Here is a 12089-nt window from a genome sequence, read left to right as displayed (position 1 = left end):
CCCAAATAGTGGGAAAATAAAAAAATATAACATCTAACTTGACTGTCCAGTGACTCAAGGCCATTTCCTTCAGTCCTCTCAGTGCAGGCACGGTAGAAGAGGCTGGATCCCGCCTCAATGCACTCTCCTTATAGATCTACTGCTGTAGTCAGCTTGGAGGACAAGGGAAGAAAAGAGAGGGAAAAAAAGGTATTTCCCCTGCCTGGTTGTTTCTCTGAGGAGAAAAACACAAAGGTGTGATTATTCATTGTTCCCAGTAGATGACTCCCAAAATACAGAGGTGCCACACATACATGAGATTGGGTCCCAAACAGCAACACTCAACCCATCCTACAGGGTACGTCACAGGGAATCTATGCTGGTATCATCATAGAATCTATACTGGATCACACAGAATCTATACTGGCATCATCACCGGTATAATGGAGACAAAATGCCACAAATATGAGAGCAAATAAACCCACATTGAGTCTTTGTGAGACTAACCAAGCCCAGTTCCCTCAGCCATGGCTTATAAGGTTTTCTAGACCTTTCATGAATCTTTTGCCCTCCTCTGGACATGCTCCAGCACCTCAGTGTCCTTTTTAAATGAGAAACCAAAACTGCACTCAGCACTCGAGGTGTGGTGTCACCAAGGCTGAGTACAGAGGGACAATCACTGCCCTGGTCCTGCCGGCCACGCTGTCCCTGATACAGGGAAAGATGTCATTGCAGGGGACAGGGCTGCTCTGCAGCCACACTGGGAGAGCTGGGGATGTTCAGCCTGGAGAATAGAAGATCCAGGAGATCTTAGAGCCCCTTCTAGGACCGAGCTCCAAGAGAGCTGGAGAGGGATTTTGGACAAGGGTTGGAGGGACATGACATAGGGAATGGCTTCAAACTAAAAGAGGGCAAAGTTAGAGTGGATATTGGGAAGAAATTTTTCCCTGTGAGGGCAGGGAGGCCCTGGCACAGGGTGCCCAGAGAAGCTGTGGCTGCCCCTGGATCCCTGGAAGTGCCCAAGGCCAGGTTGGATGGGGCTTGGAGCAAGCTGGGACAGTGGGAGGTGTCCCTGCCCATGGCAGAGGGGTGGAACTGGATGAGCTTTAAGGTCCCTTCCAACCAAAACCATTCCATGATTCTATGATTGAGCATTGGAATATCAAAATAAGTTCATGAGCAATAATTTGCCCTACTCCTAATCCCCTCGAGGAATTGCCTCCTCTTTGGGGTCTCATGGGGGGTCTTTGGAGTCTCCTTCAAACTTGAGAGATTTTGTGAGCTCAAGTACAACAACAAAGAACCAAAAAAGTCTGGGAGAATGGGGAGAGATAAATGAGTCCCAGATATACTGAGGAGCAATAGAGTAGTTAGTTTAATTTCAAGTCTGAGAGAAAATAAACAATTTATAAGCATCTCGAAGGAAAAAATAAGGTGAATGCTGGCCAGTATGGCTTTGTCAGGAATGAATTGAGCCAATCTAATTTCCTCTTCTGGCAGCATAACAAGGATTGCAGGTAAGGGCAAAGCAATGTATGTCATATATCTTGATTTTAGTAGAGTTTCTGACACTGGGTTGCAGGATATTCTAATAATAAACTGGGAAACCAGTCTAGATGATGCTGCTCTAAAGGAGTTGCAAAACTGGTTGAGGGAAGAGGTACTTAATATCAGTGCTTGTAGAGGGAATTACCTGTGCATTACTCATCTGTGATGCAATAATGCAATTACTGCATCTGAAGCTGAGATCGAGTTCAGAATAAACACAGTGGCAGAACCAGGGTTCAAAATGGGGGCTCTGTGGTAAAAATGGGATGTGGCTGAGCAGCAGGTGCACTGCTGTTCACTCCAACACCATCAGCCTCAGATTTACACCTCTGGGAATAGGACAGCTGGCTGTGCTGCAGGGGAGGGTGGAGGGGATGCTGAGGGTCAAAAGCTGAACAGGAACAAAGAATATCTTTTTGCAGATGAGGGAAACACCACACAGCCCCGTGTGGGTAAGAAAATCTGAGCAACACACACAAAGGGATCCTGCTCTGCTGAGCTGCATTAGAAGAGCATCAGAGTCCTGTGCACCAGAGAAATGTGGATGATTTGGGGGAAAAGGTGGTAATAATGATCAGGGTCTTTGAACACATGGCTTGAGCTGAGCCTGTTGAGAGGACAGAGAACTGAGGGAAGATGTGCATAGTCTTGGAATAGATGAAAGGCTGCTGCTCTGAGGAAAGGAGCAATTTCTTCTCTTATGGTCACAGGGCAGGGCGAGAAGTCATGAACTGAGACAACAACAAGGCAGATCTGGGTGAAAAATTGCCAGTGACTGCTTTGAAGTAGTGAAGCCCTGTGTTAGGAACTGATCTGACAGCATGGAGGGCTGCTCTCAGAGGTTTTTAAGAATGGATCCAAAATGTTTGTCAGGGTGGCAAAAGTGCAATACAAGGTCTTGTATTCAGGAAGGAGGTGAGAGTGGATGGCCTCTGTCAGGGGTCCTGTGGCTCTGTGGCTGCAGGACGTGTAATCAGTGCAGCCCTTACTGGTTTAACAATAAACCTGCCTCAGCTGCAGGGATTAAAGACACACAACTAGACCGAGCAGAGTTATATAACAGCAACAAAATTACATTTTAAGTACGGGTTTTATGTTTACAAAATAACTTTCACCAGATGGAGGGAGAGCATCTAAATGAGGGGCTTTGCAGAGGTTTTAAGCATTAAAAGCTAAGACCCTGTCTCCAATGAAGCTTCCCAAAGAATTTTCCACCACTGCTCCTGCTGTAGTGCTGATACAATTGCACTGTGCTAATCCAGGGAGGATGCTGATGTTTTTGGGATTACAGCCTCACAAGCAAGGCTGAACTGATCTTCGTGAAAGTGGTTTAGATGCAATCTGACCTTAAGGTATATATGAAAAAAAGATTTAAGCTGTGACATCCTCATTCAGCTACAGGGTAGCAGCTCGTCAAAAAGAGATCTTCTGGAAGCAGGCTGTTAGATAGACAAACAGGTAATTGGTGAATTAAAAGTCACGCTTTGAGTGCATTCTAGATGTGCATTGCCACAGGAGCTGTCTTTGCCTCTCAGCTTGTTTGAATTTGCTCTTTCTGTGCTCTCTACCCTCCTGTTGTGATGCCTTACATCTTGAGTTTGAGCAGAATACGATGTTCTGCCCTCTCACTGTGAAAAATACAAGTTTTTCCCCATACAATAAACTTTAATAAGACTGTGAATAAAGGCTATTGATGAGAGGAATTATTTGCAGGAGATGACCTGGATCACATCTCCCATCCTTGACTTGAAAAATCTTTAATCTCTGTTAGCACAGATCCGTCACAAAGTGTTGGATGTGTTCCATCATTCCAGATATACCAGGGATGTATTATTTGCAAGGTTTTGAGTCTGACACACAGGTAATTCTTTTGTCTGCAGATTCTTTCACAATTTTTCTGTCTTCTATTCTTTTGAGAAAATATTTAGCCCTTACTGTGCATCCATTTGGGGAGTAGAAGGATGCTGCTCCTTTTCCCTTTCTGTTTTACCACTAGTAAAACCATCTGTATTATCCATTAGCTGTTCCAGGAGTAGCTCTGTGCCTAAAGAGGCTTGTGGAATATCTGTGTTCCCTTTCTCAGTGAACTGCATGAGTCAGCTGGTGTTGAGAACACACCTATGTTTTCCTCATCGCCATCCCACACCCTTTTCTGCTCTAATAAATTCATGGCAGGTGGATTCAGACACGGGAGCTGCAGCTTCCCTGAGCCACTGGCACAGAGGAAGAGGATTGAGGCCTTGGATAACCTCCCCAGAAAGCAAAGCCTGAGACACAGTGCCAGATGTGCAGTTTGTTTAGAGCCAATGGAGCCATCCCATCTCCCTCTCCTCTGCATCTTCCCCTTCCTGAATGGACTTCCTTTCTTTGGCCAGGTCTGTTCCTGCACCAGAAATGGTTTGATTTAGCATGAGGAATCTTTGCACTGGAAAAATTGACCTGGAACCTGTCCGATATTTGTGCACGGTGACATCAGGTGAGGAGAACAGGCACGACCCTGAGGAGTGGTAGTTAATAAGTGTTTTATAAATTGTGTGTTCATGTCTGTGCACTCATCAGAGACTGTGCTTGAGAGCAGGAAGTGCATGAGGAGAACAATCCTTTGTAGAGAGTGATGCACACGTTCCAGGGACTGTCTCAAAAGGTGCATCCAAGTCTGCAAAGGTCCACATGTCTAGGGATGCTGTCAGTAGGAACTGAACATGTGCTTCCTGCAGCAGGTGTTTTGGAGAGGGGAAATGCCCCTGGTGTGCACCAAGTGCCATTGTGTGATCACAGAACACATCAAGCTGGAAGGGACCTGTAAGAACCATCCAATCAAACTTCCAAGTGATGAAACAGAGAGCTGGGGCAGGGCAGACCTACAGCCTCCTCATTTACAGCTTATTCTGCATCTGTCCCATCTAGTTGGTTTTACAGCCATTTTTTGGAGAAGACCAGCTCCTTTTGAGACCTCTTGCTCTTGTGCAGAATCTTCAGTGTCCACACAGTGTTTCTGTTAGCTGTCTGGCTGTTTCCAGTTCCTTCATGTGAAGAGGAGCAGAAGGACAATTGATGTGCCATTTTGAGGGTCAGAAACAGGACAGTGGTATCTACCCCAGGAACTTGAAGTTACTCATGCTTTGGAGATTTGTTGCAGTTGAAAAATAAAAGTCATGCTGCTGATGACAGCACATCTTCCAAATTCTGCTTTGTGGGTGTAGATCAGCTGCTGAGACCAGTGGCTTGTTCCTGCTGCATTCAGGCACCATAAAGATTCTGATGGATGAGTTCTGCACGGGGTGCAAAGTGCTGAAATTCCCTTGTGCTCCAGTGGGTTCAGAGTATCCCACATGCAGCTTTTCTGCCTAGCCTGGATTTCCTTGAATTAGTGCATTCCCTTTGGGACATATTGGTTGTTAAATGAAAATGTTCCTTTTCAGGTATTTGTGGTGAATGTGGAAGCTAGGTGCAGGAAAGAGTTTCATAGCTTCTCTGTTGGAATAATCTTTCTAATATATTTGTACATGGTTTTTTTACCCTAGGGTTTCATAATGGTGAGGTTTTTTCCCCTCCTCTCAGGGCTAACTGTTCTGCCTATTCCTTCTTGACTTACAGGTCTTTTATTGCAATTTAATAGTCGTTCTTAATCTTTTCCAGGTGCACACAGTGATTCTGCTCTTGACACAGATCTTTTGCCACACAGGAAGACTGTGAGGAAGGTATGAAACAGATTGAGAGCACAGCTATTTATACAGATCATGGAAAGCTAGGATATGTAGATTTGAAATCTGTGTGTTACCTTCTGAGAAATTTTGCCATATCTTTAATTTTATTGTGTATCACAGGCTGCCTTTCTGAAGGCTGGATCCAGAGTTAACTGAAATCATTGGAAGTAATCCCTGACATTTTGGACCACTCCAGATCATAAACCAGGTGGTGGGGTGCCGGTTTTGAACCACTGGACTAGTCAAAGTTGTTATCCCCACCTGTTATTAAACCAATATTTTGATTCTAATGACACTTCAGGCTTTTATTTGCACCCTCCAGTGGAGAGAAGGTGGCTGAGTGTGTGCTGTAGGTGGAGGGTGAAGACATTGTCTGAGCGCGCAGAAAGCACAAAGGTGGCAGAAGGCTCAGTGTCAGTCTGGGAGGAAACGCTGTGCATTAAATCCCCAGCTAGCTGTGATATTTGGGAAGTGCCAGTTGTCAGCACAGTGCCAAAGGAGCAATCTGCTCAGTGCTGGCAGCTCTGCTCTCCTCTGCCAATTCCAAATGCCACTGACTCGCTGGAGAGGGAACCCAGCCCACTCTTTGTTGGAGGGCTGATAGGTGTGAGGAGTGGAGTTGTGTAATAAGTGAAAGAAAGGACAAATCAAGAGGAAATGGAGGAATTCCTCAGGGTGCCATCTGTGATGCAGATTACCAGGGAGGCAGAGGGAAAGTGAATTTCTTCTTTTGTGGATTAATTCTGCCAGGCTGCAATCAGTGAGCTAACATGCATCCTGCCTTTCAAGATCATAAAAAGCAGTGCAAGTGCTGACATCTATTATTAACACTGCTTTCAAATCAGCACTGGAGAGAAATAATGGAATATTTACCTGAAAGTTTCCAGCTACCACCATAAAGGACAGAAAGGTGGAGAGGTGACTTACATCAGCCACAGCTTTCTTTGCTCCCTCATCACCTCCTCCGTGCTCGCCGATGATTTCCTTGTGCTCATTAGTAGAGTGTTGAAGGTCATGCCCCAGCTTTCATTTAATAGTAAACAAACTGATTTTAGAGGGCAGAAAGAAGTCTTAGAGACCCAAAATATCTTTCCTGTCTGCTCCTCTCTTTCATTCAGCTGCCAGGGATGATTTATGAATGACACAATGATACACCTCTGAGGCAGAAACAGACCCTGTTGTTTACCAAGTCCTGAAGTCTGCATCCATTTTTCTGAATTTCTGTTGGATTCGAGTTTATATACCAATATTATTTATTTCAAAGCTCTGCTGCAGTAGCAGCAGCTGGCTTTAGACCTGACTGAAGCTGTATTTGATTGCTTTCTTAACAAACATAGAGTCTGCTCCACAGTTTATGATATGGATGTGTCTTTTTATCTCATGGAAAATATGAGCCCCACAGCTCATTTAGTGCTTACTGTTTACTGATATGAATCATTGGAGGACTGTTATTGTTGCTGCTGTAAAAATAATAATAATAATAATAAAAACACACTATGGAAGGAGAGTTCCAAAGGCTTTAATAGAAAAATTGCATTCTGGTAACAAAGGCTGCTCTTCAGCAAAACAACATCATGTAAATGTGCCACAGTGTTCCAGAAGGCTGCACGAGTTCAGTGCTATGTGGGTTTTATAAAACAAATAAGTTTTAAACCCCCAATTTAGCGTGGAGATAGCAGCTCACCTGCTTAAAATGCATCCTTTTATTATCAGTCAATTGGAGGGGAATGTATTGGTTGTATTTTTTATCCTATTCGAATAAAAGCCACATTTACGGCTCAGTTTTTATAACCAATGCCCCGTAATTGCAGCTGAGAAGTGCTTCTTGCATTATCAGTCCTTTCCAGAAGTTACGCTCTTCTCCTTGGAAATGTTATCATGGGTGGTCTTGATGGAAAAACACTGCAGACTCTAATGGGGAATGTTAAAGTGGCTTCATAAATCTGTGCACAAACTGAAGTGGCAGGTATGTTATTTCATTCTGCAGTCTGTAATGCAAGGAGGCTTCAAATTTCACTACAGTGGATTTCACTGGGGGCTACAGTCCATGGAAGAAATCTGAGCACGATGGAAACAACTGTAAAACTCTGGTTTCAATGGAGGCAGAATTTTATGCTGTCCCTTTTAGGGTGGTTTTACCATCAGCAGTGTCTTAATTGTTCCACCAAATTTGTTTAATGTATCTTCATAAGCCTTACTAGGAGTAAAGCTGGGCCAAGATGGTGCTTTTGTGAAAATCCTGCTATGAGTGTCATATTTGTAAAAAGTGAGCTCTTCATGTTCCATAGAATTATCAGACTTGCCTTACAGACCACTGATATTTATCCATTATTTGCCTAATCCTGCATTTCTTACCCAGAGTTAAGATTTAATGTTAAACCACACAAACATAAACTCTCAGATGAGGTAGCTGTTGCATAAATAGCTCTGTTTTCTCTGTGCATGGTCACTGAGTTCATCATGCTTTCTCCATGACCTCTGCCTGCTCCTAGAGTTTTCCAGAGTGCTCACTGCCCTCCAGGTCAGCCTGCACTTCTTCCACTTCTCTCTGAGATGAGCAGAGGCAGCACTTACAGCTCCTGCAGCTCCTCATGCTGCTGAGCATCCTCATCCCTTTGGATCCAAAGGTCCTGAAAGCAGATGAAAGATTAATGAAAATAATGAAGGGAGAGGATGCTGAAAGTTGTAGGAGGTCTCTCTGCAAAGCCGTTCTTCAAGGTGATGCCAGGTTTATTTTTTTTTTAAAAAAAGCAAAACTTAAAACCAAACCCCATGAAAACCCCAGCTCTCTCAGCATCATGTTTGCCTCTCATTGTAGCCACACTGACTTTAAGAGAATTGTTTCTGATTGAGGCTGATGTAATTGAGCACAAGTTAGGTTGAGTGTGTGTGTGTGTGTGTGTACATATAGATATGCATGGGGAGATAGAATCTTTGTTGTTAGTCTTTAAGTCACTAGAATTGGATTTTTGGCAGCAGTTATATTACTTTATTCCAACAAAGAGACAGCTTTTTACTAATTTGCTTACTTAGTTTTATTTTAGCAATGAAGAGCTGAAGGAAGCTCTCTAGTTTTACATCTCTGTTAGTTTCCAGTCCATTTCTTGGCTATCCTATTCGAACGGCAATCTCAACTTCTCTTAAACACGGAACATTTTTGGTTTAATTACATATAAATAGTTCTTGGGTTTTCAGTTTGACAAAAGCTGTTAGTAATGCTTGTCTTGTATAAGATTTGTTGAAACTACTGCAGATTGAAATTGGTGTGAGTGGGAGAACCAGGGCTTTTGAATATAAATTCCCAGTGTGCTCAAGATTTCTGTCTAAACAAGAGCTCATAATCTACTGCTTTGTTACTTAAGTATAAAATAGAATTGGGTTTATTTTCCATCCAGGAGCTGCATCCAGCCTCTCCAGTTTACCTGGCCATGCTGTTGCAGTTTGTTCAGGTCTGGACAAGCTCATTGTTGTTCCTGCTGGCACGATCCAGCTGCATTTCCATTCTGGTCAGGTCAGTGGCCATCATTTCCAGGCAGAGATCTTCAGCACGCCCTTCACTTCAGTCTCCAGACTCGCCTGCAGAGACTCAATTGCATGCTGGTGAGTGTTTCTGTGGACTCCAGTGAAGCATATGGTACAGCAGTCTGTTATCTTGAGTCTGATCCAGCCCTTGTATCAAATTATTGCCCACCAAGTAATAAAAATATAGTGACTTTTCAAATCTGTTAAAATTGAGATACCAGGACTTTGTACCAAGCCATTCACTAATACCTTCTTTTAAAGCAGGGCTGGAGAGATTTCAAGAGGTCATCCTAAGAATGTACTGCCTAAAATATGGATCAGCTCCTGCCAAACCAGTCCCACTTGATGTGAGACCAGACTGCATTTAACTTGCAATAACAGAGACCGTAACCTCCAGACAATCTGGTCCAAGCAGTAATTCCCCTTAATGATTATCAAACTTTCCTAATGTCTAACTTAAAACCTCCATGCTGCAACCTTATTATGTACATAATGTCATTATGGTCTATGTGATTATACATACAAAATCCATCCAGTTATAAATGCAAAATCCATCTGGTGGTGTGTGGGCAGCAGGCAGCAGGCTGGCAGGAATCCCTCACATCTGCAGCATTGATACCTCCAAGGAAGACTCTGCTTCCTCCAGTGCCACCTGCAGTTCGTCCTTCTCAATCTCCAGCCTCACCATTTGCAGATCCTGAGTGTTCTTCCCTCCCTTCCTCAGCTGATTGATTAGATCCTTAATTTTCTCTAGGGAAGAAAACAGATATTTCATGTGATAGGTTTATTTCAGGACTATGAACTTTGCTGAGTGCACCAGATGGATTCTTTGCCTGGAAATACCATGAAATGGTTTCAGTCACTTTATGTCAGCTGCCCTTTTCTTTCACTGCTATATTATCCTGGATTTCTGAATGAGCCCTGCTAGCTGCATGTGTTCACAGAGGTGGAAGAATGAAGCACACTAAATAAAGAGATTTTTTTTCCCCAGTTTTTATCCAGCCTTCCCCTTTCCCCCTTTCAGATGGTTGCTTTCACAAAATGGGAACAGGACACCACATCATCTCCCTGCAGCAGAGAGGGGCTCTCTGCCAGCTGATGGAGGTTGGGGGAGAGCCCAGGAAACTCTGGGTGTGTGCCAGGGTGTCCATCACTGTTTTCTCTTGGCCACAAGGACAAGAGACTGTAGCATCTTCTAAATGTTTACAGTGTCATCTTCCAGAGTTGTCTAAGAGATAAATTTTTGTAATTTACCGAGGTGTAAAGAAAAAAATGGGGAGGGGGAAGGGGGAAGGTGTCACTGAACAGCCAGTAGGGAGAAGGGATGCAAAGAGGGAGATCGAGAGAGGAGTCTGACTGACTTGCTCTGAACTGATTGCTGGAGATGCTGAATTCTCTCCACGGAGGTTAAAGGGAATATCATCTTCCCAGGGTAAAGCTGGCTGTTGTTAACAGCCCTCCCAAGTGAATTGCTCAGAATTAGAGGATGCTAGTAGCCAGAACTGGCACTGCAGCCTCTCTTTTATGGCACCAAATTAATGTCCTCAGAGACTGAAAGCACTGCTAGGAATAAGGAAAATGGAATTAGTGCTGGAAGACACCCCAAGAGATCATTCAGTAGAAATCTAGGGGCTTGTGATGTGCACAATTTTTGTACATCAAACCAGTACTTAACCTTAAGGGCCTTGTTCTCTTTCTTCATAGATTCCAGGTGCTCTGAGGATTCTTCATATGCAGCCTTAAGCTCTACAGTTTCAGTTTTGTACATTCCTTCTGTGAATTTACTTTAACCTGCAGCTCTTTGCCCTTTTTTTGCCGTTCCTTTAGCATCTTACCAAAGGCTCTGTGCCTCTTGTCCAGAGCAGCATAAGCAGCATTGGCCTGGAAAAATAAAGCCAGGCATTCACTGGACACAAGTTTTCTTCACACTTCACTTCTCTGTGTGTCCTGCCAGCCAGTCACAGTTAAATTGGCAGCCATTCTAAAGGCTGGCAGCATTTCTCTTGGTCACTCTGAATGGATGATTAAAATGTTTATGAGGCTGTCTTTCCTCACCATTAGGAATTTAACAAGATCACCCAGTTCCCATCAGTGGGATAGTCATCCTTGCTCCTGTGGTTATAATGATGCTGCTGTGGAGCAAATGTTTTCCACTTCAGATGTTCCTTGTGCAGATGTGCTGCTGGTAATTGCCTGGGTTGATCAGTGTGACTTTTTCTATTTTAAAGCAGATTCAGTTTCAAACAAGATGTTATTCAAGACTATTTTAGACTGTTTAACTGCTTGTCATGAAGGGAAAGAATAAAGGTATATTTTTCTTTCCTAGGAGCTTTTAATCACAAATATTCTGCATATCCTTATGATCCACACATGTGTTCAGATACCATGGAGACAAGCACACCACAGGAACCATAGAATAAAGAACTGCTTCATTAAAGAAAGGGATGGGGAAACAGATTTTTTCAGCCCAGTAATGCAATGCTGTATGTGGGATTTTCGGCCCTTGGGATCTGTTCTAAAGCCAACTGCAGGCATTGGCAGGTACCCAAGGACTTCAGTGGATTTGGAGCAGCCTTTGTGACTATTTTAAGTAACTTTTTAATTCAAATATCCTACAGTTGCACTACTATTCATGCTCTTACACTAACATGAGCAAGAGTAGAAATACTAATTTAATGAAGGAGCTGGTGTTTAAACTGTGTTGTTTAGGTCTGCTTTGAGTTTGGTAGTTAATAACCAGTGGCCAACCCACCAGTACTGCAACACTGAAAAGTTCAAAGCAGGATATCATTATCCTTTAAAGGAAGATGAATACTTTGCCTTGCAGTACAGGAAGGCTTTTTGCTTTAGCTGTACTCTTGATTCTGGAAGTCAGCTAATGAGCTTATGAGAAGCATGCCGTGTGCTCCCAGGAATTAGCTGTGGCTCTCATCTGGGTTTTCTCTTGATGTGAGAAGCCCTAGCCTTGCTTCTCATGGCCATACAGATTGCTTGACATTTAATGGAGAGACCTTAAGAAATAAGGGGCTGCATCAAAGCCGACCTGAGTTAACAGAAAGTGTCCCAGAGCCTCTGGTACCAGGTCTTAGATCTTGGTGGTCAGGCTGAGTACACTCCTGGCTTCTGCATTTCTGACCTTCTCAAGTCAACAGTGAGTTCCTCCACTTCATTCTGAAGCCTCTGCTTAGTTTTCTCCATGTTGGCAGCCCAGGCTTGGACTGATCCCACTGTCTCCTCTGCTTTTGGAGCCTCACAGCCAACTTTTTCCTGAAGGAAAGATGGCAGAAATATCCTGGTGAGTAGATCATGGATTTGAAGAGTGGTGGAATCAGC

The sequence above is a fragment of the Motacilla alba genome, chromosome 14 (assembly GCF_015832195.1).
Source record: "Motacilla alba alba isolate MOTALB_02 chromosome 14, Motacilla_alba_V1.0_pri, whole genome shotgun sequence".
In the NCBI taxonomy this organism is placed as follows: Eukaryota; Metazoa; Chordata; class Aves; order Passeriformes; family Motacillidae; genus Motacilla; species Motacilla alba.
The sequence above is the reverse complement of the archived record's forward strand: the minus strand, read 5'-3'. Positions refer to the sequence as shown.